The sequence below is a fragment of the Aedes albopictus genome, chromosome 3, assembly GCF_035046485.1.
Source record: "Aedes albopictus strain Foshan chromosome 3, AalbF5, whole genome shotgun sequence".
Classification (NCBI taxonomy): domain Eukaryota; kingdom Metazoa; phylum Arthropoda; class Insecta; order Diptera; family Culicidae; genus Aedes; species Aedes albopictus.
The window spans coordinates 134,591,426-134,614,819 of record NC_085138.1 but is presented as its reverse complement, the minus strand read 5'-3'; the positions used below and the strand labels follow the sequence as shown (position 1 = coordinate 134,614,819).

Genomic DNA, 23,394 nt, shown 5'->3' with positions numbered 1-23,394 from the left:
TGAGAGCAAGTGTTTTCCCTCTTCTTCAAGATCGATGTTGAAGGCGCGATTTGCAACGTTAAAAATATTGAAAATGCGTATAGATTTTGTAGAATATTTGAAAGCATTTTCGAAAAGGGGCGTGATAAAATCGGAACAATACTGTACATACTGCTAATGTTAAAACCAGGGTTCTAAATTTCTTAATGGGGAACATTTAGCTGTGAAACAGGCGTGATGCTAGGATTCTGATGCATGATCAATTCCCAGTGCTCTTGTTTTGTTTTCGATATAAAAAAAATCAAATTTCTAAGAAAACCAAACAAAAACTGTATCCCCTTTATTACCCTTCAATGGCAATTGAGTAATGCAACATGAAAAACACTAAGGGTACCGGTAATATCACGATAGATCTAATAACTGGTCGCAGTAACAGACCCGAGCAGGAAAAAACGAAAGCCAGTGCTAATCACTGAAATTCCGCAATTTTAGCTCGGTAGAACTCTGCATAATTATTTTGGAGTATGGTGTTGCTGTAAAACTAAGCGTTTGTATCTGAGCTAAAGAAGGTTCCATTCCATACAAATCACATATTTTCAATACGCCAATATTCGATCCAATTTGAAATCATGATTGTTTTCAAAAAACCTCATGTCGAAAGTCAATCAACTGCCAGTCCTACACCGCATGATAGGTAGGCACCTACTCAAAACGAAGGAGGGCTGAATTTCATTATGCTGCACGTCCATCCAATAATTTGATTTGTTTCGATGGCTATTCCGCACCAACCCAAACCAAACGCTCATCAAACTAGGTAGCTGCAGCGCGTTGTGTTTCCGTTTGTTTGGTTTTCTGATAAGCGCGCCCCATAGCAAACGAACGGCCGGTGGTAGTGGCCGAGCGAAAACATTGAACTGCATAATGCATCGCACCCACACTGAGGGCTATGAGACTTCGTTTCGTAGGTAAGGGCCGAATCGTCGTCATCGGACGGCTGCTGATAGCGGAGCGGAGCCGGACAGGCAGTGCAAAACAATGCAAACTTCGGCTTAGATGTGTTCGTATAATTTTTCTTCATTATATTTGTATTGAAGTCAAGTTATTTTTTGTTTTTCTGAGCTCGTTTGTTTCGACGTTTACTCGCTGCGATTTTCCGCGAGGCTCACGGTTGTTGTGCACTGCTGCTGTAGTGTGGGACTTTGGTGCAAATTTTTCAAATGCAGTAGCATAACTCAAGCTGATGCGCCACTTTGAAACACGGAGTTAAAGGACGTTGACTTTAGGATCTAAACTTAAGAACAGTTTGGATGACCTAGGATATCCCGAATGGTCTGATATTGTCTACTAACCTTTCAGAAGACTTACTGGACATGACAGATTCGAAATCGTAGCTTTGTATAAAGAAAGTAGTTACCGTTATACCCGTAGACTTAAGGATCTAAACTCAAGAATAGTTTGGATGGCCTAGGATATCCAGAAAAAATATTCTGCATAACATTCTACTGTTTTTATGCTATTGACCAGCAAAACTACAGAAAAACGTAGAAAAAACTCCATAATAACGCTTGGAAAAAAATCCGGCTTCAAAGGGTTCAATGAAGTTGAGCAGAAATTGTACCTTTGGTATAAGTTTTATAAGCAATATGATCTTCATATGCTCTTCTCCAATCTGGGCAGTCGAGTTTTTCAGGATGAAACCAATAGTCGCTTCCACACTTTTCTTTACAAACCCTCAATTCCACAGTGGCCCACCACACCGCCAGCTAAGCCGCCAGTGGCGTTCGGATTTCCCTTGGCTTGTGCGAGGGTGTCGAACAACCGCCGCCTCACCACCTGCCTTCAAGGCATGGGAGAAAATCCCCAACCAATCCACACTGCTCCGACTGTGTGTGCGGCCAAACATTTTGCAGTGCAATAATGCAGCATGCAGCCGGAAAAAGCGCCGCGGCGCCAACCAAGTCCTACCGAACGGGCGCGTGTGGCTGCTTCAAGGTAAGCTCCACCGCACCGTCTTCTGCCAAGCAAGCTGGTTGGTTTAGGTGAGGAGGGTGTTGATTTGACGATTGCAGCGCGGGTGTTATGGCTTTAGTCGCATCAAAGCAGCGAATGTGATAACGGGTTTTTAGGATCGACTTTTTTTTTCGTTTGTCGGTTGGTTCTCGTAATGCGTTTCGTCCTGGTCAACTTGCGCGAGTGATACCGGATCGGTTCGTATCTCCGTCGTGGAGCCGGGATTCAGGGGGTTTGTGATGGTTTTTCTGTGTTGAATCAGCACCATCGCCGGCAGCCAGCCAGCAGTCGGAGCATGTGGATAGGATTACTATAGTGTGTGCTGGTTTGGAGACAGCCGGAGCCGAGCGGGAAAAAAAGTACATTCCGGTCATCAATCATTCGAACCACCGATCCTATTAGTATTCCCGGTTCGTGAGCCCTTCCGGAATCCGGATCAGCCTAAAATGTGTGAAATCTCGGCAACTCTACGCCTCAGTCGTCAAAACAGTTTTTGTCTAGGTTGCACTGTGGTCTGAATGGATAACTAATAAGGGAAAACTCTGTTTTCAGTCCTCTTTATTTGTTCTTCAATGTTGTTTTAAAAATTTTGTTGATGTTCAAAGTGATGTCATTCTTTCCAGCGGATTTGTACCTAGTGAAGGGCCCTAGTGAATGGCATCTTTTTCTTCTCTCTGTACAATCCGATGTGGTCCGATGGAATTTAAACACTTTTAGCCTCTACATCCTATAAAAAGAACTACGTTTTGAAGCACTTTTAGTTTAGTGCTAGTGTTTACTTACAATACCTTAGGCTCTGCAAACTGTTCCACATAGGGCATCAGAATGTGTCGAAAATATTGCATGCAAGTGCATAGATGAAAGTCAAGCATTGTGCGCGACTAGTTCCAAAATAAACTTTGTCACGAGTGCGTTGTTCGGAGTAGAAAATAGAGGGTAAAGCATCAGGGCGGTCAACAAATGATTCATTTGTCACGAGTGAATTGATGTTGTGTGGACAATGAGTACCGTCACCGTCGCTCCAGATTGGTGCTCGAGAAGATGCGAAGTAAAACGTATTATTTAGAAATGGAACTCTGTAGGCTTGGATCTTTAAAACATCGAATTAAAATGGCTTTAATGCCATGTGTTGTGTGGTGTTGAGGACGCGAAGGTTAAAAGTTTTGTGGAACTAACTCACCAATAAAAATGCTTCCTTGTGATGCACAGTGGCTGGCCTCCATACAAAAGTCGGACAAAACCTCAAATGTTAACCGACATTGCTAAAATTCACAGGTTATGATGATTTTAGTTCCCTAAATCTATTTCTGATATGGAACTTTTCATATATTTTGATTTAACCATATTAGGGTGGTTCAAAATTTTGAAACCTGCTGATTTTGGAAAGCCTGTAAAAATAATAGATAAAAAGCCATCACGATGTTCTTTCTGAACGTAGATTTTGATTAACCTTTTAATTTGAGGGTTCGTAAATCATGTATTGGTACTGAAATAACCCATAATCATGTATTTGTTGCTGTTAGGATGGTCCAAAATCTTTTAAACTACATAAATCATTGAAAAACAAAACCGTTTACCTACGTTTTCTTTTAATGGATCAATTCAGATACACACCAATATTGGCTGACAAGACGTGGTCTATTCTCAGAGACTGCCCATAGACCACGTGACATTTTACGGTGGGTACACGGAGGTGTGTTTACTTAATCGTTATGGGGTCAGATAGTCTAATATAGTGAAGTGCGTAAAATTTCAACTGCTTTTTATCAATCTCGTTTCAACAACTTCATATATGCTCTTCCGAGTTTGGGTTGTAAGGTACATCGACCACTGCTATCACTTGTCGTAGCAACCGAAACAACCCTATCAATAAAGAATTGGCAATTCATATTCGCAATATTGAAGGGAGTTTTTGATAAACGGTCATCAGAGATCGGTAATCATATTGATGAACAGTAGAGTTCCAGCAAATATTTTTAAAATCTTTATCACTCTGTGTGTCGTTCAGTAGAAATGTGTTTAACGAAACCGCATGAATAACATACAATAAAATTTCAAGTTTAAAAACTCAATATAAGGAGTTTCACTTAAGAGCGTAAAATATTCGTTTCATTAAATTGCGATTAAAATATTCAAAGATTGCCTTGGTGATCGCGACGTTTACGCAGAAAAATATTCAACGTAGCGTTTTACGCCGTTTAGTGAATTCCTTCCAAATGCTTCTCACGACCAATAGATGGCTGCTTGCTAAAGGACGCTGCACGCCGCTAAACTTGCAAAGGAAAAATTTTTCAAGTTTTTGGCGTTATGGCATTATTTTAGGATTTCCTTATATAGTTTCTACAGGACTTCCTCGAAGAATTTCTCCAACAATATCTTAAGGAGCTCCTCTAGCAGCTTTGTAAGGAATTTCTCAAGGTCAAATCTTTTGAAAACATCCCAAAAGGATTTGGAGGAATTTCAAAAGGAATCCCTCAAGAACCTTCCAGAAGAATTTCAGAAGAAACTACTGGAGGAATCTTGAAAGGAAATCATAGAAAAATTCCAAAAGAAATTCCGTGAGGAGTTCCTGCAGCAATTCTAGATGGAACATTTGTAGACATCTTCAATAAACTCCTGGAAGAATCTCATAAGGACCTATTTGTAGAGTCTCGGAAGAAACTCCTGGTTCAATTTCTGAAGTAAACACGGAAAAAAATTCTGAAGGAATTCCGAATACAAATTTTGGGGAATCCCGAAACATATCCAGATAGAACTCCTGGTGAAATCTAAGAAAGAAAGTCCTGGAGGAATTCCAGAAGGAGTGAATGGAAGGATGCCAGAAAAAAATCATGGAGCAGTCCTGTGAAAAAACCTGGATAAATCCTAGAAGGAAGTCCTCGAGGAATTCCAGACGAAACTCCCAGAAGAATCCAAGAAGGAATTCCTGAAGGAATCTGAAACAGAACTCCTGGAAGAATCCCAAAAGCAACTCCTGGAGGGATTTTGGAAGAATGCCGGAGCGGTTTCCTGCATAGATCTCGGAACGAATATCTGAGTGAAATCTCGAAATGGACTTCTTTAGGAAACCCAGAAAGTAGTTCTGAAGGAATCTCAAAATAAATTCCGGGTAAAATCCCTGAAGAGGTGTCCGAAGAAACTGGTGGAACAGAGAAGAATAAAACCTTGAAAGAACTCTCGGAGGAAACCATGGATAAACTTTTAGAAAAACCTTAGAAAAAAAAACTCCCGGAGAAATCTAAGAAGAAACTCCGGAAGGAGATCAAGCAGGGACCTCTGAAGGAACCCCGAAAGAATACAAAAAGGAGCAAATCTCAAATGGAATCCCAAAGGAAATTCTTGGAGAAATCCCAGAAGGAAGTGCTGGAGGAATTTAAAATTCCTTGAGGAATCCCAGAATGAACTGCTGAAAGAATTTTAGAAGAAACTCATGCAGGGTCCTTCAAATATCATGGTGTATTTTATTCAAATGACACCAAATTGATATACTTAACAGATTTATTAGTGAGCAAACTAATATCTTCGAAAGAGCTCCTAGGCTTATATGATATTGAACTGTACTGGGAGCATCAACTTCCTGTTCTTCGGCATTAAGCAGAACAATGGGTGGTTTATTGAGTCATTAGCTTTGGTGATAATCTCCTCTGGTTGCACCTATGGTCTTGATGTTGGCGATCTGAACCAGGCAATCGGCAATTTTTGTTTCTTTCTATATTAACGAGACTTTTAGCCCTTGGCTAGTTCATCTCGGGACCCACGCTTTAGTTTCCCTTCCTTCACTTCACATTTTGCGAATTTGTTGGGAGTGGGATTCGAATCCCAGGCCCTCGCCGTGATAGTCACGTCACGTCACTCACGTGCTTTAATCATCACACCAGATCCGCGCCACAGTCGGCAATGTTTTTTTTTTATTTCTAACATAACCTGTCAGAAATGAATACAAAATGCATGTTTGTTTCAAACATGGATTGCATTTGCTTCAAATCTAACGTTTGATTTGTTTGAAACAGTTTTATTATTGTGGCCTGAACATATTGACAATTCATTTGAATTTACCTCAAATATTTTTGATTTTACCATAGATTTGTCTGCGAGTGAAACTTTCTTCTGATTTTTTTTGCAAAGAGATTTACTAAAACATACATAAGAAGTCAATCAGAATCTTCTTTGGGAAATACTTGACCAAAGAATGCCTCTTGCTTGTAGAGTTCTTTCCTTTCACAGTTTTTTCCCGGATCATTGGCTTAAGAACGTTCTCATTCTCTATGCAATAAAGACTCCACATCGTGCGCTTCGTTTCGATTCCAAAGATAATTTGTTCAGTTCAATCTATTTTATCTGGACATGTATAATTTGATAGTGATTTAATCATTTGTATCACCAACTGGAACAGCTACAAATATCTCATTAATCCTCCAAATGTTTTTTTTTGTGACTAATTTTATTAGGAAAACCCTCAGAATAATATCAGCAAAGGGAGTGATAAACTTCTCCGTATTACTGGAAAACATCTCCACGGATTTCTGCGGCATTTCTGTCATAAAAACAGAAATATGAGAAATATGTTCCACTATTACCTTCAATTAAATACAGGATGCGGCAAGAAAAAAATACGACATTTTCAAGGTGTTATTACTGAGTTCACGTATATTATTATGACTATTTGTACTTTATGACAGAGCATCAGTCGCTGTCCGGCCATTTGGCCGAATGCCATTTGGCCGAAGAGGTAGTTTGGCCAAATGCCGTTTGGCCGAATTCTGATAAAAATAAATTGAAAGCGTGGGCAAACTCTGGATAACATTCTAGCTGCCAATATGACCATCAGAAATATTTTGTTAATCATAGGCTATTGTTTCTAGTTTGACCATTAAGGGATTAGCTGGCGTTGAAACTGTGAATATTTTTAGCAGATATTTTCCACTCTTTGAACCATAGGTTGTTCTTTCGAATTACACTGATATAGACAACAGTATCATGATCACTTAAGTTCGTCATTGCTCCTTCGGCCAAACGGCATTCGGCCAAACGGCTTTCAGCCAAATGACCCTTTCGTCCAAATGACCCGGAACCGTATCAGTCAAAGCCCATGTTCAATTCATGCAAAAAAAATGGATGTAAATTACTTCAAACTTGTGACAATAATGTATGTCGAAAGAATGGCTATCAGTTTACTGGACGCGCAATAGACATTACATGAAATGGTACTTCGCAGTACCAATCAGGACGGCTGGAGTGTAGTTTTACATTCTAGGTGAAATAAACACAAAAATTTGATGATTTTCTAAATAAAGAAGAAAATAAAGTTGATTGTTTAGCGAGATAATTGCTTGGAAGTAGCAGTCCAAGTGGTAAGCAAACATAGTTGTTACTCCTACATTCGATGTTTCGGTTTCTTTATTAAACTTTCTTCAAGGGGACATGAGTTTGTGAAATGTTTATCAAATGTACAATGTGGTATTAGGTTTGATTTCCAATGGTTTGAAAATGCTGTTTATCTTAAGTTTTAGTTGCAGTGTTGTTAGGTAAATCACAAATATGTAAAATACTTCAAAAATCAAAGAAAAAGACAACCTGATGTAGGGGATGGGAAGTCAAAATAGGTACTGATTAGCGTCAAATGGATGACAATGAGGCTTGAAATGAGAAAAACTCTTTCGATTTTTTCCTGCCTCACCTTTTAATTACTTCCTTAGACAACCTAGAAAAGTTATCCTTAAATCTTCCGAAATCCCTATATTCATCTACATTTATTTGAAACCATTTTTAAACCCAACACACTTACAAAATGAACGTGCAAATATTTTGAGAAACTCTGCCAGATATTTTAAAATCTTCGTTTAATGGCACGGATACTGTCTTCAGCCAGAGGCTGTACAGAATGAACGAAACTTAAGGTAAAACATCAAGAAATCCCATTGCAATTTTGCACAAATCTGACGAACGGAGCATCAAACCAAGCCGCGCTTGTTCACCTTGGCTTTGCTCACTTGCAAAAAGAGGTAGGAGCTTTTCCAAATCCAAAGGAGTGTAGAATTAGCATTTGAGTTAAAATACACGTTAATAAAAACTAAAAAAAAAAACATCCAAATCGAGAGCATTTATTTGCGAATGTTCAAGATTGGTGCTGTTGAAAACGAGAGTAGGGGACCAAGGCGACCATTGTGACAGCCATAATTGTATTCTCACGATATACATTTATACACCAGTCAGTGGGTACGATGAAGAAACATTTCTCGCAAAAGGTTTCATCGAGCCCTCGCCCCATAGCTTGGTTTGATTATACACTCGGTGACGCTATCCGCACGGTTACAAAGCTTCACGTTTAGTTAGATACTCCCTCCGCGCATCTGCCAGAATCAACTCCAGAAATGTTGCAATCCCTCTGGAATTTCCATCTCCATAACCATATTAGATAAGCAGTTTATTTTCATTCAATTGATTCAAGATACGTTTTTCGTTAAATGTCTTGTTTGTTAAATGCTAAAAAAAAAATCCGCAAATTAAGTAAAACCTCAAACATATTTTTTTGATGATGTTCTGCTATTCTGCTATTATCAACGCATCCCCTGGCTTTCGCCCATCTGCGTTGTCTTTTCACTAGGCAATACGTCTACCAATTGATGTTTATGGGCTTGCCGGACCAAGTCATGTAGCTAAGCCAAACACCCCACCTACTACTGTTGGGTAGGCACCATTGTCCCGCCCACTGGTCTTTTACAGCTAGTTGTAGGTACATGTGTGCGTGTAAGTATTGGAGTGTGTGTGTGTTAGTGTTGGTGTATTGTAGACGCCAACTCGTTCTAATCCACTCTGATTGCTAACACCCTATTGAACCATTACCCTTAAATTTGGCAATCTATGAAATAGAATGAGTCAAGCACCTGTAAAAAACAGTCAGGTAAATCAAACAAGGAATATTAGTATTGAAGCGAAGATACAACGAAGCAACGCCCCGAACCTCGAGAGCACAAACCCCAAGAACCAAATGACAGGCAGCGCCGATAAGTCGATCGACTGGCAACCATCAGTGAATAACCAATCGAGCAAACCCCCCAGCACAAACTGCCACCAGCTCTCCCGACCTGCGCCCAACAAATCCGAGACACAGCCCAGCCTAAGCTTCACCTTAAAACCAAAATCTAGATTACAGAGCACAATACTTCCCAAGTAACCACGCTGCTCGAGCCGCAAATCACGCACAACACGGCACACAAATAAGACAAACACTACCTCGCCCGTACAACCGAAACCGACCTAGAGTAGAGAAGGGTCTCTTTCCACTACAACCCGGACTCAACTGCACCCACAGGGCAGCGCACCTCACCCACACCGCACTCATTCATGCATCATTGTCCGAGCCGCACAGTCACCTGGGCACGCATACCAGGAACCTACATATTATCGAACTTGCATGAACCTAAAATCTTTTTCCATAGGGTTTCAGCTTATGGTCTTACCTTTCAGAAAAGCCTTTGTTCAAAATATTCTATCGGTAAAAACTGAAATAAATCAAGTTTGAAGATTTTCTATCAAATGAGGTATATTCAGAGCATAACTTTGTATATCATCCCGAACTGCAAACAACAAGGCATCGTGCGTGACCTGTCACATACCCGATGGTCTCTTCTTAGTTTTATAAACATTATATTTACTTGTCATTTCTCCGGCATCTGTATTATATGATCAGCCCAAGGGGGTCTGCCGTGGTTAATTAGTTCATTTTTTTTCTATTTTGTGGGCTTCGTGGTCATGCGATAATGGTGGTAAACGTTTAGGTGTATATCTAGTAAGTCATGGAGTGAGACTCGGAAAAAACTTTTCGTGAAACGATAAAATCCTAACTAGCTTCTGTGTATTGATATTAATATATAGTCTGTTCAGCGTCTGACAGAAGACGGTGTGAATTGCTATATTTGTTTAATATTATAAGTAACATGAACATTCGCCAGTACGATTTCCACACCAGCTATCTTCTTTACCCCTACCACAATATCGCAGCTTTTTCCATCAGATTTTATTTACGTAATGCCATCGTCCTGCTAACAATTGGGTGGAAAACAACTAAGAAGCATAAACGAGGGCAGCAATGTGTGTGTGGTGAAGCACAAGGTATACCAGCAGACGAGGCACTCTATTTAACTGTGTAAACTTCAATTTTAGATGTTAACTTGTGACGTCATCCTTATTGTCCTTTTACTTGGATGAAATTGATGAGGAGCAATCGATCTTAAAAGCCATTTTTGAACATATTATTTTTAAAAACCCGTATTTTAGTGAAATTTGAAGTTGCATTATGACAATTTCACTGCAATCTCAGAAAATATAGGAAATGATGTGGCCGAAATTTGAATAAATGTTTTCCAGTGATTTAGGCCACAACCATCGTCAATGTTGAAGTATTTATTTGGATGCCCACAGTTTTCATTCCGTATTGACCATAATGAAGCACCGGTGCAGCAAAAAAGCCGACGTCAATTCGTTCCATTAATGTTTAGTTCTAAGATGTTGATAAACAATTAATATTGTATGACGCGTTTACGTGTGTTACGTGTAATCCGTTACAAACATATGATAATGAATAGAAAAGTTTTGTGTATGAATTTCAAATGTTGGCTACTGTAAAAACTTTATTGTAAGCAAACAAGTGATGTTACACGCGTCACTATATATTACAATGCGTTACCAAGTGATGCCCGTCAACTTGCTTACAGGGTAGAGACGAACCAGCCAAGGGCTGAAAGTCTTTTCAATAGAGACAAATCACTTGCTTACAATAATGTACACTGGATGAAAATTGTATCCTATATTTTCTGAAGCTGCAGTGAAATTTTCATAAAGCTACTTCAATTATTCACTAAAATACGGATTCCTTCGAAAGTATTTTTTTTTCACATAACTTATCATAAGTCAAAATATGAAATTTATATTAATTTGAAATTTTGACCATAGATTGTCAATATAAACTGATGATGAAGTGGTGCAATTTTCAGTCAAATATATTAATAATTGCCAAAGTTACAAAAGATTGAACTTGACGGAATTTGGGAGGAAAATTCTGCTCGTTTTTTTTGTTACTGAGTACTTGGAGGTCTTGCGATATGCTAAGTTCAAAGTGCTCCATCTACACATTTTTGGCGGTGGAAGTCCTTGCACTAGCGTGTGCAGGGATCTTGCCTAGGGGGGTTAGCTCATTACAATGACGGTGTAATGTATGATCATGGTGCGAAATAGAATCAGGGTGTTACACACAATATGAATTCCCAAGATGGGGTTTCAACATGCTGTTCATGCCAAGTACTTAACATTGGGATTCTGGAGGAGGCTTTGATAAACGTATCGTATAACTGGAAGTTTGAGTGTTCGACTCTTTGGATGCACTGAATGTTGAATTTTTCTGCTAAGCAGTCAACAAACTCTTTCAACAAATCATTTGGTTAGTTCAACAGACACAGAACGAACAAAAATTTTTCCCCTGAAGATGTCAACAATCATTGCCGAAACGTAAAGAAACGCATACCAGGAACCTAAGTATTATCAAACTTGCATGAACCTGAATTCTTTTTTTTTTTTTGCATTTCACACCGTCTTCTGCCAGACGCTAGACAGACTAAATACCACCATATAACAGACAACACACAGAAGCTAGTTAGGATTTTTTCATTTCACGAAAAGTTTCTTCAGAGTCTTACTCCATGACTTACTACATATACACCTAAACGTTTACCAACACTAACCGCATGACCACGAAGCCCAAAAAATAAAAATAAAATAGCTAATTAACCACGGCAGACCCCCTTGGGCTGATCATGTAACACAGATACCGGAGAAATGACAAGTGAATATAATGTTTATAAAACTAAGAAGAGACCATCGGGTATGTGACAGGTCACGCACGATGCCTTGTTGTTTGCAGTTCGGGATGATATGCAAAGTTATGCTCTGAATAGACCTCATTTGAGAAAATCTTCAAACTTGATTTATTTCAATTTTTACCGATAGAATATTTTGAACAAAGGCTTTTCTGAAAGGTAAGACCATACGCTGAAACCCTATGGAAAAAGATTTTAGGTTCATGCAAGTTCGATAATATGTAGGTTCCTGGTATGCGTGCTGGGTTGAGTCTATCTTCATGACCTCGCCCAACCCGTAACACAGAGTTAATATCCCCTTCTTGCATTACAAAGTACTCCCTCTTCCCAAAAGTCTGTGCGTGGTATAAATGAGATCTTAAGGCTGAAGAAATCGTCACCAATTCAACCGCCAACACTCAATGATGTCGGCCTTATCAACGACGACCCCCTCAGTCCCAAACCCAATTATCCCACACTACCCAAGTAATCACCCTGCTGAAGCCGTATGCACCGCACGCACAAAGCACACACACACCGAAACGCACCATCCCACACAAACCACCAAGGCCGAACAAAAGCGGAAAGCGGTGCCACCACTGCTGAATCACGACTTTTTCAGTATAATTCAGCAATCGTAGATCCATTCCCCGACCCTACTCAGCCCTAACGGTCCATAGAAATGACTGTCAATATATGCGCCTCAAACATGCAACCCCTACACCCTAACAGTATGGTCACTTGGGTATCCCTGGGTTTTTGACATGATGGTCAGGGATCACAGCCATCAAAACGTTCCACACTTAATCAGGGCTTACGACCTGTAGACATGATGATTTCTCAATAGTTTCAAGCTCTTTTGGACCTTCCGCTATGGGAGACCATCATGGCTAGCGGTGTATTTTTTGATGATATTCCTGGCACAAAAATCTCTTATGGATTCAAATATTCTGGTTAATGAGATTTATAAAATACCAATATTTCTGATAGATTTTATGGCATTTGGGAATAACATGTTTGAAGGAATTATCAAATGAGTCACAGAGATTCAAATTTCTATTAAAGTCCCGAAAAGCAAACCTGGCTAAAAGCGGAATTATGAAAATGTAACTGATTCGTTCACCTTACATATACACAGTGTATTCTGTGTACTCTCGTCTTAAGCGTTTTCCAATCGATACCAATCTGGTTTTATTGCTGCTGCTATCATTGTGCTGTGATGGCAAATTCTTCAATCTTGTCTAGTTTGGGCAGTGGCTACGATTGGTCAATCTTCGGCATACGAGAACAGCCACGTTCAATCTTCCCAGATTTATGAGAAATGGTACAGCCCAAGTGGTTTTAGTCCAAGATCCTTACTTTCGTAAGGAGTATTTTCATCAAAAATGAAATGGCAAACTCGCGTTTCATGCCTCGAGCACGTGTGCTTGTCAAGCTTGCAATCGTTGCTACACTCATCTCTTAACTAACCACCAGTACCAGAGATATTTGTGCTATCACAATTAATGTTTCTGTTGGAAATCTCAATAGGAGATATGTCTATTAACAATTACAGGCGCGTTTTCGGCCATCGGGTTGCTTATAAAACAACGGTTTTAATTACAGCCGACGTTTCGAGCGTTTATTCACTCATCTTCAGGGCAAACTACAATTTACAAAGTTTGAGTAATCAAGTCATTTGTTACATAAAACATAAAATTACTCACATTTAAGGTTGTCGGATGACTTTTTCTAGAAACTTTCTAAGTTCATGTAAAACAGCCAACAATTCGATATAGATATGTGATTTATAAATGACTTCCAATCAATACTTAATCCATTTCGAGACATTATACACCTAAAATAAACAAGATCAGAGAAAATGGCGTTTTCCAGCAGAACAATCCATTCGGACCATAGTGTAGTGTTAGCGACCGGGCCGGGATTGATTGTCCGCGCATTGGACGGGAAAGTGATAAGATAACCCCCAGCACAATTCGGATCGTCCGGATGGATCTCGCCTCCTAGGCTCGATGATTCGTTCCCACAGTTGATGGATCGGACAGGCTGAGGCTTTTTCTACACGCCAACAACGGCCCCTCGCCTTCCAATCCCCGCTGGTCTTGCTGGAAAAGCTCCAACCGAAATGTGATAGTGGTGGGTTTTGTGTGCGGCGGCAATGTTCGGTGTGTTATTTTTGTTTTTTTATTTTGCGTTATCGTGAGCAGTTTATTTCTTTTTAATTCGTATGAATATTTTCCCCCGTGTGCGCGCGCGTTTGTTCGATTGAGTGAATAAACGGAAAAATAGCGATCAAAAACATCACCAAGCTTCAACGAACAACGAACAGACCGGGCGGCCGCTCAAGCGCCAGCCAAGCCAGCAGCAGAAGCGGCAGCAAAAAATGTTTTGCCATGAATGGGAAAATCCATATGCTGGCCAATCCAGAGACGGCCCCCTCGGCGGGCGGTGAACAGTGAGAGTACAGGTAGGTCTTGATTTATGGGATGCGGATTAAGATTTTTTTTTTATGACATTATTGAAATTTGAAGCGAAGATCAAGTTAGTAAATGTCATATCAGTTTTTCTTATATAAAACAAATAACAGTAAAACAAATAGATAGGAAATTGAAGATAGAAGATAGAAGATAGAAGATTGAAGATTGAAGATAGAAGATAGAAGATAGAAGATAGAAGATAGAAGATAGAAGATAGAAGATAGAAGATAGAAGATAGAAGATAGAAGATAGAAGATAGAAGATAGAAGATAGAAGATAGAAGATAGAAGATAGAAGATAGAAGATAGAAGATAGAAGATAGAAGATAGAAGATAGAAGATAGAAGATAGAAGATAGAAGATAGAAGATAGAAGATAGAAGATAGAAGATAGAAGATAGAAGATAGAAGATAGAAGATAGAAGATAGAAGATAGAAGATAGAAGATAGAAGATAGAAGATAGAAGATAGAAGATAGAAGATAGAAGATAGAAGATAGAAGATAGAAGATAGAAGATAGAAGATAGAAGATAGAAGATAGAAGATAGAAGATAGAAGATAGAAGATAGAAGATAGAAGATAGAAGATAGAAGATAGAAGATAGAAGATAGAAGATAGAAGATAGAAGATAGAAGATAGAAGATAGAAGATAGAAGATAGAAGATAGAAGATAGAAGATAGAAGATAGAAGATAGAAGATAGAAGATAGAAGATAGAAGATAGAAGATAGAAGATAGAAGATAGAAGATAGAAGATAGAAGATAGAAGATAGAAGATAGAAGATAGAAGATAGAAGATAGAAGATAGAAGATAGAAGATAGAAGATAGAAGATAGAAGATAGAAGATAGAAGATAGAAGATAGAAGATAGAAGATAGAAGATAGAAGATAGAAGATAGAAGATAGAAGATAGAAGATAGAAGATAGAAGATAGAAGATAGAAGATAGAAGATAGAAGATAGAAGATAGAAGATAGAAGATAGAAGATAGAAGATAGAAGATAGAAGATAGAAGATAGAAGATAGAAGATAGAAGATAGAAGATAGAAGATAGAAGATAGAAGATAGAAGATAGAAGATAGAAGATAGAAGATAGAAGATAGAAGATAGAAGATAGAAGATAGAAGATAGAAGATAGAAGATAGAAGATAGAAGATAGAAGATAGAAGATAGAAGATAGAAGATAGAAGATAGAAGATAGAAGATAGAAGATAGAAGATAGAAGATAGAAGATAGAAGATAGAAGATAGAAGATAGAAGATAGAAGATAGAAGATAGAAGATAGAAGATAGAAGATAGAAGATAGAAGATAGAAGATAGAAGATAGAAGATAGAAGATAGAAGATAGAAGATAGAAGATAGAAGATAGAAGATAGAAGATAGAAGATAGAAGATAGAAGATAGAAGATAGAAGATAGAAGATAGAAGATAGAAGATAGAAGATAGAAGATAGAAGATAGAAGATAGAAGATAGAAGATAGAAGATAGAAGATAGAAGATAGAAGATAGAAGATAGAAGATAGAAGATAGAAGATAGAAGATAGAAGATAGAAGATAGAAGATAGAAGATAGAAGATAGAAGATAGAAGATAGAAGATAGAAGATAGAAGATAGAAGATAGAAGATAGAAGATAGAAGATAGAAGATAGAAGATAGAAGATAGAAGATAGAAGATAGAAGATAGAAGATAGAAGATAGAAGATATTTAAATTTCTGCGAACTCAAAAAAGCCATAAAATTGCCCAACACCTGTACCTCGAAGGAATGTGGTGCGAAAACTGTCTGCCACCGACAGGCCTCGACAGCGGATGAGAGAATGAATAAATGAAAAAAAAAAGCACCAGAAGAAGTTGATTCAGTGTGGTGGAAGGAAAAAATCAGCTGAAGATAACGTTGCTCATCGGTTGGTTGGAGCACCCTCTTTCCACTTCGATGTGATCGGAACGTCGGCGGCATAGTGCAGTGGGTGGAATAGATTGCATTCTGATGCGAGCCACTCATTCATGCATTGGATGGCTGTTTAATTTCGAGCTCGTAAGTAAAAGTGCCCCATGATTAATTGCTGACTGCATTCAGCAAAACGACAAAGCAATTTCATTAAGAGCTGCTGCGCGGTGATGGTGTATGGTGGTGCATCGACGGGAAAATGGCAAAAGCAAAAGCAATGGATAGCCGCAAGAAACGAACGATATTGCGCGGGTTCAATCATTCGCAATGATGAACTACGGAATCTCGATTGATTGAAAACGGGGAGGGAAATTATGAAACTTGTGTACGCGCTGGTCTGCGATTGACAGTCTTTGACTTCTAGTTTGTGATCTGGGCATAACCGAACGCGTTGGCAGTGCTTTGGTTTTCATGATTGACCTGTCGATGCAGTTTTTTGATAGCTTAGTTTTTAACGTGGTTTATGTAAACTGCGTTAAATCTATGTACATACACCAACCAATTGTAAAATAAATATAAGCAAATCAGAAAAATATGTACTCCATTCGGTGCATCCGAATCTACAATTTTAACATAATTGGCGTGAACATTCTACACTCAGAAAGAATATCACTAGGACGCATTCTACGCGCAGCTCGTACGACCGCTGCCCAAGCCACGTCATCAAAGCAACGTTATCATAGGAGATCTAAACGCTCAGGTAGGCCAGGAGGAGGAATCCAGTTCGACACCAATTGTAAAGTTCAGTGCCACTACCTGTTGAACGAAAACGGCCTACGCCTCATCGATTAGCTCAATGCATCCCCCGACGGCAAGCCGTGGTCAGTAATTCCTCCTAGAATTTCTCCAGGAATTCCTTCATGGATTCTTGCATTTTTTTTTTATTTCCGAAATAAAAAAATAATGGAACTGCTTAAAAATGTTCTAGAATTCCCAAAATGTTCTTGCAGCAATTCCTTATGGAATTCCTCTAGGAAATCCTTTAAGGATTTCACCAGGATTTTAGTCAAGAATTTCTCCAGCAAATCCTTTACGAGTTTCTCCAAAAGTTATGCCAAAAATTTGTCCAAGAAGTCTTCCATGGATTCTGCTATGGATTACTTCACGGATTCAGTAATTCCAGTAATTTCTTCCAAGAATACTCCAGATATTCCTCCAAGGATTCCTCCACGACTTCCTACAAGGATTCCTTCAGAAATCTCTCCAAGAATTGCTACAAGAATTTTGCCAAGAAGTTCTCCAGGAACTCCATTAAGGATTTCTCCAATAATTTCTTCAAGGATTACTGAGGGTTTTTTTTTCAAGGATTCCTCCAACAATTCTTACAAGGATTCCGTCAGCAATTTCTTTAACAATTTCTTCAGTAATTCATTCTCCATGAATGACCTCAAGAATTCCTCTAGGAATTCCCTCCAAAAGTGGACCAGCAATTCCCTCACAAATTCCTAAAGAATTCCGCAAGGATTTTTCCAGAATTTTTTTCAAGGATTTCATGAATTTGGATTTTTTGAATTTCTTCAAGCTCATGCTCATGCTGATGCTCACGAATTTCTTAAAGGACTGCTCAAGAAATTTCTTCAAGGATTTCTTCAGAAATTCCTAAAAGGATTCTTCCAGTCATACTTTCGAGTATTGGTTCAGGAAATCTTTCAGGATTCTACTGGAAGGCTCCTCCAGTAATTTCCTAAAAAAAATCCCCCTGAAATTCCTTGACGAGTCCGTCTTTAAATTGTATCAAAGATATCTCCAGGAATTCTTTCATGAATTTTTAAAGGGCTTTAAAGGACAGGTTTATAAAGAATCTCTCAACGAATGACTTCAAAAATTCTTCCAGAAATTTCTCCAAGAACTCTTCTTGCTATCCCTCTAAGCGTTTCCCCGCGATTTTTTTTCGAGAATTTCACCACATTTTTTAAGGATTCCACCAGTAATTGCTTAAAAAAATCCTTCAAGAATTACTTCAGGAATTCCTTTTAAGATGTCTTTAGGAGTTCTGATAGAATCCTGGAAAACAATCCAGTCATTCATTCCATAGGGAATTCCTCCAGGAATGTCTTCCAGGAATCCACCACGAGTTCTTTCGCAGATTACTCCAGTAACTTCTTCTTAGACTCCTCAAGTATTTGTCTCGATGATTCCTCCAGCAATTCCTTCAAAGACTCTTCCAGTAATCCTCCAAGGATTTCATCACGTTTTTTTTTCGAAAATGCCTCCTAGAACTCCTTTAAGGATTCCCCCAAGAATTGCTTAAAAAAATTCTTCAAGAATTTCTCCAGCAACTTCTTCAGTTTTCTCCTTTCTAAAAGATTTCCTCAATGTTTCCTCCAAGGATTCCTTCCAAGATTCGTCCAGTAATTCCTTCAAGGATTCCCCCAGAAAATCCTGTAAGTATTCCCTCTTTACAGAGCTCTTCAAGCTTCCGTTAAACATTTTTTTTTCTAGACACAAGTCTAGAAATGGCCAAGGAATGCCTTAACAGATTGCTCCACGAATTCCTTAAAGGATTCCTTCAGTATTCCTTCCTAGTTTTTTTCTTAGAAATCCCTGGGAAAATTCTTCATGAGGTCCTCCTGAGAATCGTTCAATAATTCCTTCAAATATTCCTCCTTGTTCTTTGATGAAAATTTCACTGGATTTCTCTGCAAATTATTTTAAGGATTCCTCGCAGAATTCTCTTCGGGGATTTTTCTATACACTCCTTTGATAATTCTTTCCAGGTTTCCATATACTACGAAGTCCCGCATAAATCCTGAAATTTCCGGGATTTCTCGAGTTATCCTGGTAATAATTGAAAGAAATGTTTTCAAAGAATTGTACAAGAAATTATTGGATGATTTCTAGGAGGAACTTCTTGATTAACCCTAAAAGGGATACCTGGGGTATATTAGACCCCAGGCGCCTTTCAGAGCTCGTCGTTGATGGAACACACTCAGCGAGGTGACGAAACTGAGGCCATGAAGGTATCCCTTTTAGGGTTAAGTGCAGAATTAGTTCAATGTTAAAATACATGTTAATAAAAACAAAACAAAAAGGAACTTCTAAAGTATTTCCTGATTTTACCAAGAAACCTTGAAGTAACCATAACGCGTTCCATTTTAGACTTCCTGAAATAAATAAGCAGTAAATTCTGGTGAACTTTTCCAAGAATTCCCAGAGTTTTCATTCAAGAAGATCCAGGAGAAACTTCCAAGGAATACCTAAAAGAAACCTTAATGGAAATCTTGAAACATGTTTTGAAGGTATGCTAGAAAAAGCTGCATGAAACCTAGAATGGTTTTCTGGTGGAATTTTTATGGAATTTCTCAAGAAATATTTGATCTAGCTGCTGAAATCAGTGAAAAAATATTAGAAGCATTTTTAGAAATTTTGGAGTTATGATTGAAGTTTCAGGTATCTGAAGGCTGGCTAATTGAAGTAATTTTTGAAAGAATACTTTAAGGAATTTCAAAAAATGTCAGAGGAATGCTAGAAGAATTTCTGAAATTTAAGAAAATTCGAGAAACCTGGAAGGATGTTTTAAAGGAATTCCAAAAACGAATCCTAGTGAAGTTATGAAAAAACATACAGGAGTACCTCGAAAAAAAACCTCCAGAAATTTGCAAAGGATTTTTAGGGAAAATCCTTGAGAAAACTGTTGGATTAACCCTCCAATACCCAACCCCATCTTTAGTCAGAGTATAGTTTGAGCATTTTTGTATTTTTTGATTCGAGGACAATCAGATTTTTTATATTTTTGCCTGATATTTAGGGCTGTTTTGTGTATCTCAAAATGGTTTTTGATGTCTTTTAAAGTGTATTTACATTTTTTTAAATCATTGAAAAATTATTATTTTATTATTTTGTTGGGGAGGGGATGCAGTCTCGGCGCGCCAAACCAATGATTGAAAGCAGCTTTCATGTTAACAGCTTCAATACTGTAAATTCAATTTATTTAGGTATATATTTCTTAAATTCTAATAATTAAATACGTACATTTTGGTATTGAATTTACGCTTTTCGTAGATGCTACCTCCTACCAACAGTTTTACTATTTTCTACTCTCACTCTTTAAACGGTAATCCGTGTTGCCAGTTTTACAGAACATTTCATCCACAACATATTTTGTTATTTTGTATTCAATCGCCACAATTACCATATTTTAAAATTTTCCTAGATAATTCTATCATATTGAAATAGTTTGAGGGAGTCGAATACATTCTAAAATTATTTTCCCTCAAATTACACGGATAATAAAATTTTTCATAAAAAAAAATTAAAAAAATATAATACAACAATAATCATAAAATCTTAAAATGTTTTCATCTAAAAAAATGTTCCAGAAAAAAATATAAATGTGTGGGGAAGTTCAAAAATAAAAATTAGAAAAATCGAAAACCGAAATTCATAAAATCAAGAATTGGAAAGAATCATTTACCAAAACATGTTTGAATCGATTTTAGATAACGAAAAATGATATCTAGATCAAAATCAAAGATTTGTGCACTAAAAGGTTAATCCTTGAAAGAATTAATGAAAAATTTCCTGACGGAAGCCTATGCGGAATTCAAACTTTCGACAAATTTATACAAGAAATTTACTGAAAAAAATCTTTGATTCTTCAGGAAATTACCATTTTTGAAATTTTAAAAGGGTACCTCAAGGGGTTATATATGTTGAGGTGCGTGAAAATAAGGAAAAGTTTGAACTTTTGTGAAAGTATGTAACCATATTTTTTTTTTCAATTTCTCGTTTTACGTCATCATAGTACAATATTTATTGTGTAAAATCAGCTTGACAACACGAAAAAAAATACGGTTTCTCCAGATTTTGTCCTAAGAATGTTTCGAACAGAGCGTTAATGATTAATCATAAATTTAATCATGATTAATGATTAATGATTAAGATTAATCAAAATCATTAATCAAAATCATAAAATAATCTCTTATAATCATTAATCATTAATCTTTATCACACTGTTTTTGCAATCTAATCATTAATCAGTAATCATAATCATAAGAAAAAATATTAATCAATCATTAATCATTCATCACCAAAAATGATTCATCATATAAAATATATGATCCAATATTAATTGGTTCAAATGCTGTTCTAAATAATATAACTTATGATTCGTTTTTCAAAAATCTCCCGGACAGAGTTGTCTTTTACTTTTGAAACTTCAAAAACATGTTAAACAATAAATATAGTTTAATCATTTCCAGTTTTTTGTGATTGATTAATCATGATTAATCATGATTTTTAATCAATGAGCCATTTTTATTCATTAATCATAATCAATAATCACAGATAAAACCAATTTTAATCATTAATCATAATCTTTAATCATCCTAAAAATCACATTAATCATTAATCATAATCAATAATCACCAAAATTGAAGTTTTAATCATCAATGATTAATCATGATTAATTTTTTTTGTTAATCATGAACGCTCTGGTTTCGAAGTACTCCTCCTGGAATCTTCTCAAAGATTTATTTCACATTTTATTGAGGATTTTTCCAAAAATGTGTTTAAAGAGTTTTTCGGCAAGGATGCCTACATACAGAGATTTCTTCAAGAATGCCTCCGAGAATTTTGCTATGATATATTCAAAAGTTTGTCACGGTTTTTTTTTTATTAATTTTTGAATTTCTCCAGGAAATTGCTATAAGAACTTTTAAAAGGATTCATCCAAGAAGTCCTTAGATTCAAGTAGAGGCTCCTATTATTTTATTGAAGGGTTAACTTCATATATCTCAAAAAAAGACTTCTGTGGAAATCTTTAGAAAAATGTCTAGAGGATCCTTGGATCCTTGGATGCTAGGAAGAGTTCTAGAGAGGAATTTCAAGAGGACATAATCTTTGAGTGAATCCTTTTGGAAATCTTCTAAAACAATTGATTTTCACGGAAATCCTTTGAAGAAATCTTGAAATACTTATAGGAGAAAATCTCAAGTAATTTCAGAACGATTCTCAAAAAAATATTTTTTTGCGAATTTCAGAAAGAACCCCTGAAAAAGTACATAGTGTGATTCCTTAAGCAATCCCTTGAAAATAACCTTAAAGAATTGTCGCATAAGTTGCTATTGACGAAATGCCTGGGGGTACCATAAAAAGAATTTCCGAATAAACCTCTTAAGGTATTTTTTGAAAGACTCCTGAAGAAGTTTCTGAATGACCTCTGGAGAATCCTCAAAAGACCCTGAAGTAAAACCAGGAAATCCTACAGGTTTAGTTTAGTGGTTAAGAAATCGTTAACAGTTAAACCCGGTTTAAAATTTCATCCTAGATTCCCCTGAACGCTTATTTTGTTTTCAGAAGGTATTCCTGATTTTTTTTACTTCCAGAAGGTATTCCTGGGAATTACAGCAATTTTACCTGAAATTTCTTTCGGGATACCTCCAGGAGTTCTCTTGGAGTTTGCATCAGGAATCTTCGTTCCGAGATTGCTTCAGAAACTCCAAAGCTCTGTCAGGGATTCCTTTCAGGAATTTATGCGAGATTCCTCCCGAAGTTCCTTCTGAGATTTCTTCAGGAATTATTTATAAGATTCTTCCAGGAATCTTAGAGGAACTACTTCCAGTATTGCTACACACACTTCCTCTGTATTTTTCCTGAAGCTCCTTTCGGGATTCTTCCAGAATCTACTTCAAGGATTGCTTCAAAAGTTCCTTCCGGAATTCCTACAGCAAATCCACCGAGAACTTCTTCCGGGATTCTCTCATTTGCATTTTTTTTCTGAGCTTTGTTGTCCGGCATTGCTTCTGGAATTGCTTCTGAAATTGCTTCAGGAACTCCTACGTGGATTTCTTCGGAACCTTCTTGCGGGATTCCTCCTGGCAAATATTCTTGAAAGTTCTTCATCTTCTGACATTCTTCCAGAAACTGCTTCCATGATTTCTTCAGGAACTCTTTCCAGGATTCATCTGAGAACTCTTTTCTCGCTCCCTAAAAGAATTTGGTTTGGAATACCTGTAGATCCTGGATTTCTTTCAGAGGTTTTCAACGGAAATCCCCCAGGAGTTTATTACGGAGTATTTTAAGTAATTCCTTCTGCAATTTTTATTTATGAAATTCCTCATGAAGTTCCTGCAGAGTTTCGTTGAGGAAATACTGCAGTAAATTCCTTCTGGTTTTCCTATAAGAGGCTATAAG

General features: G+C 37.4%; 2 protein-coding genes across 3 annotated transcripts in view; one reads left to right on the top strand and one right to left on the bottom strand.

The window, feature by feature from the left end:
• LOC115254245 (galactokinase) overlaps nt 1-23,394 on the bottom strand; it is a 154,149-nt gene that overhangs the window by 81,209 nt on the left and 49,546 nt on the right. The window lies entirely within an intron of this gene.
• LOC109419338 (extracellular serine/threonine protein CG31145) overlaps nt 13,763-23,394 on the top strand; it is a 341,080-nt gene continuing 331,448 nt past the window's right edge. For both annotated transcript variants that reach the window (XM_062857335.1, XM_062857333.1), the window contains exon 1: nt 13,763-14,307. The gene's annotated coding sequence lies outside the window, so the exon portion shown is untranslated. The remainder of the gene's footprint in view (nt 14,308-23,394) is intronic.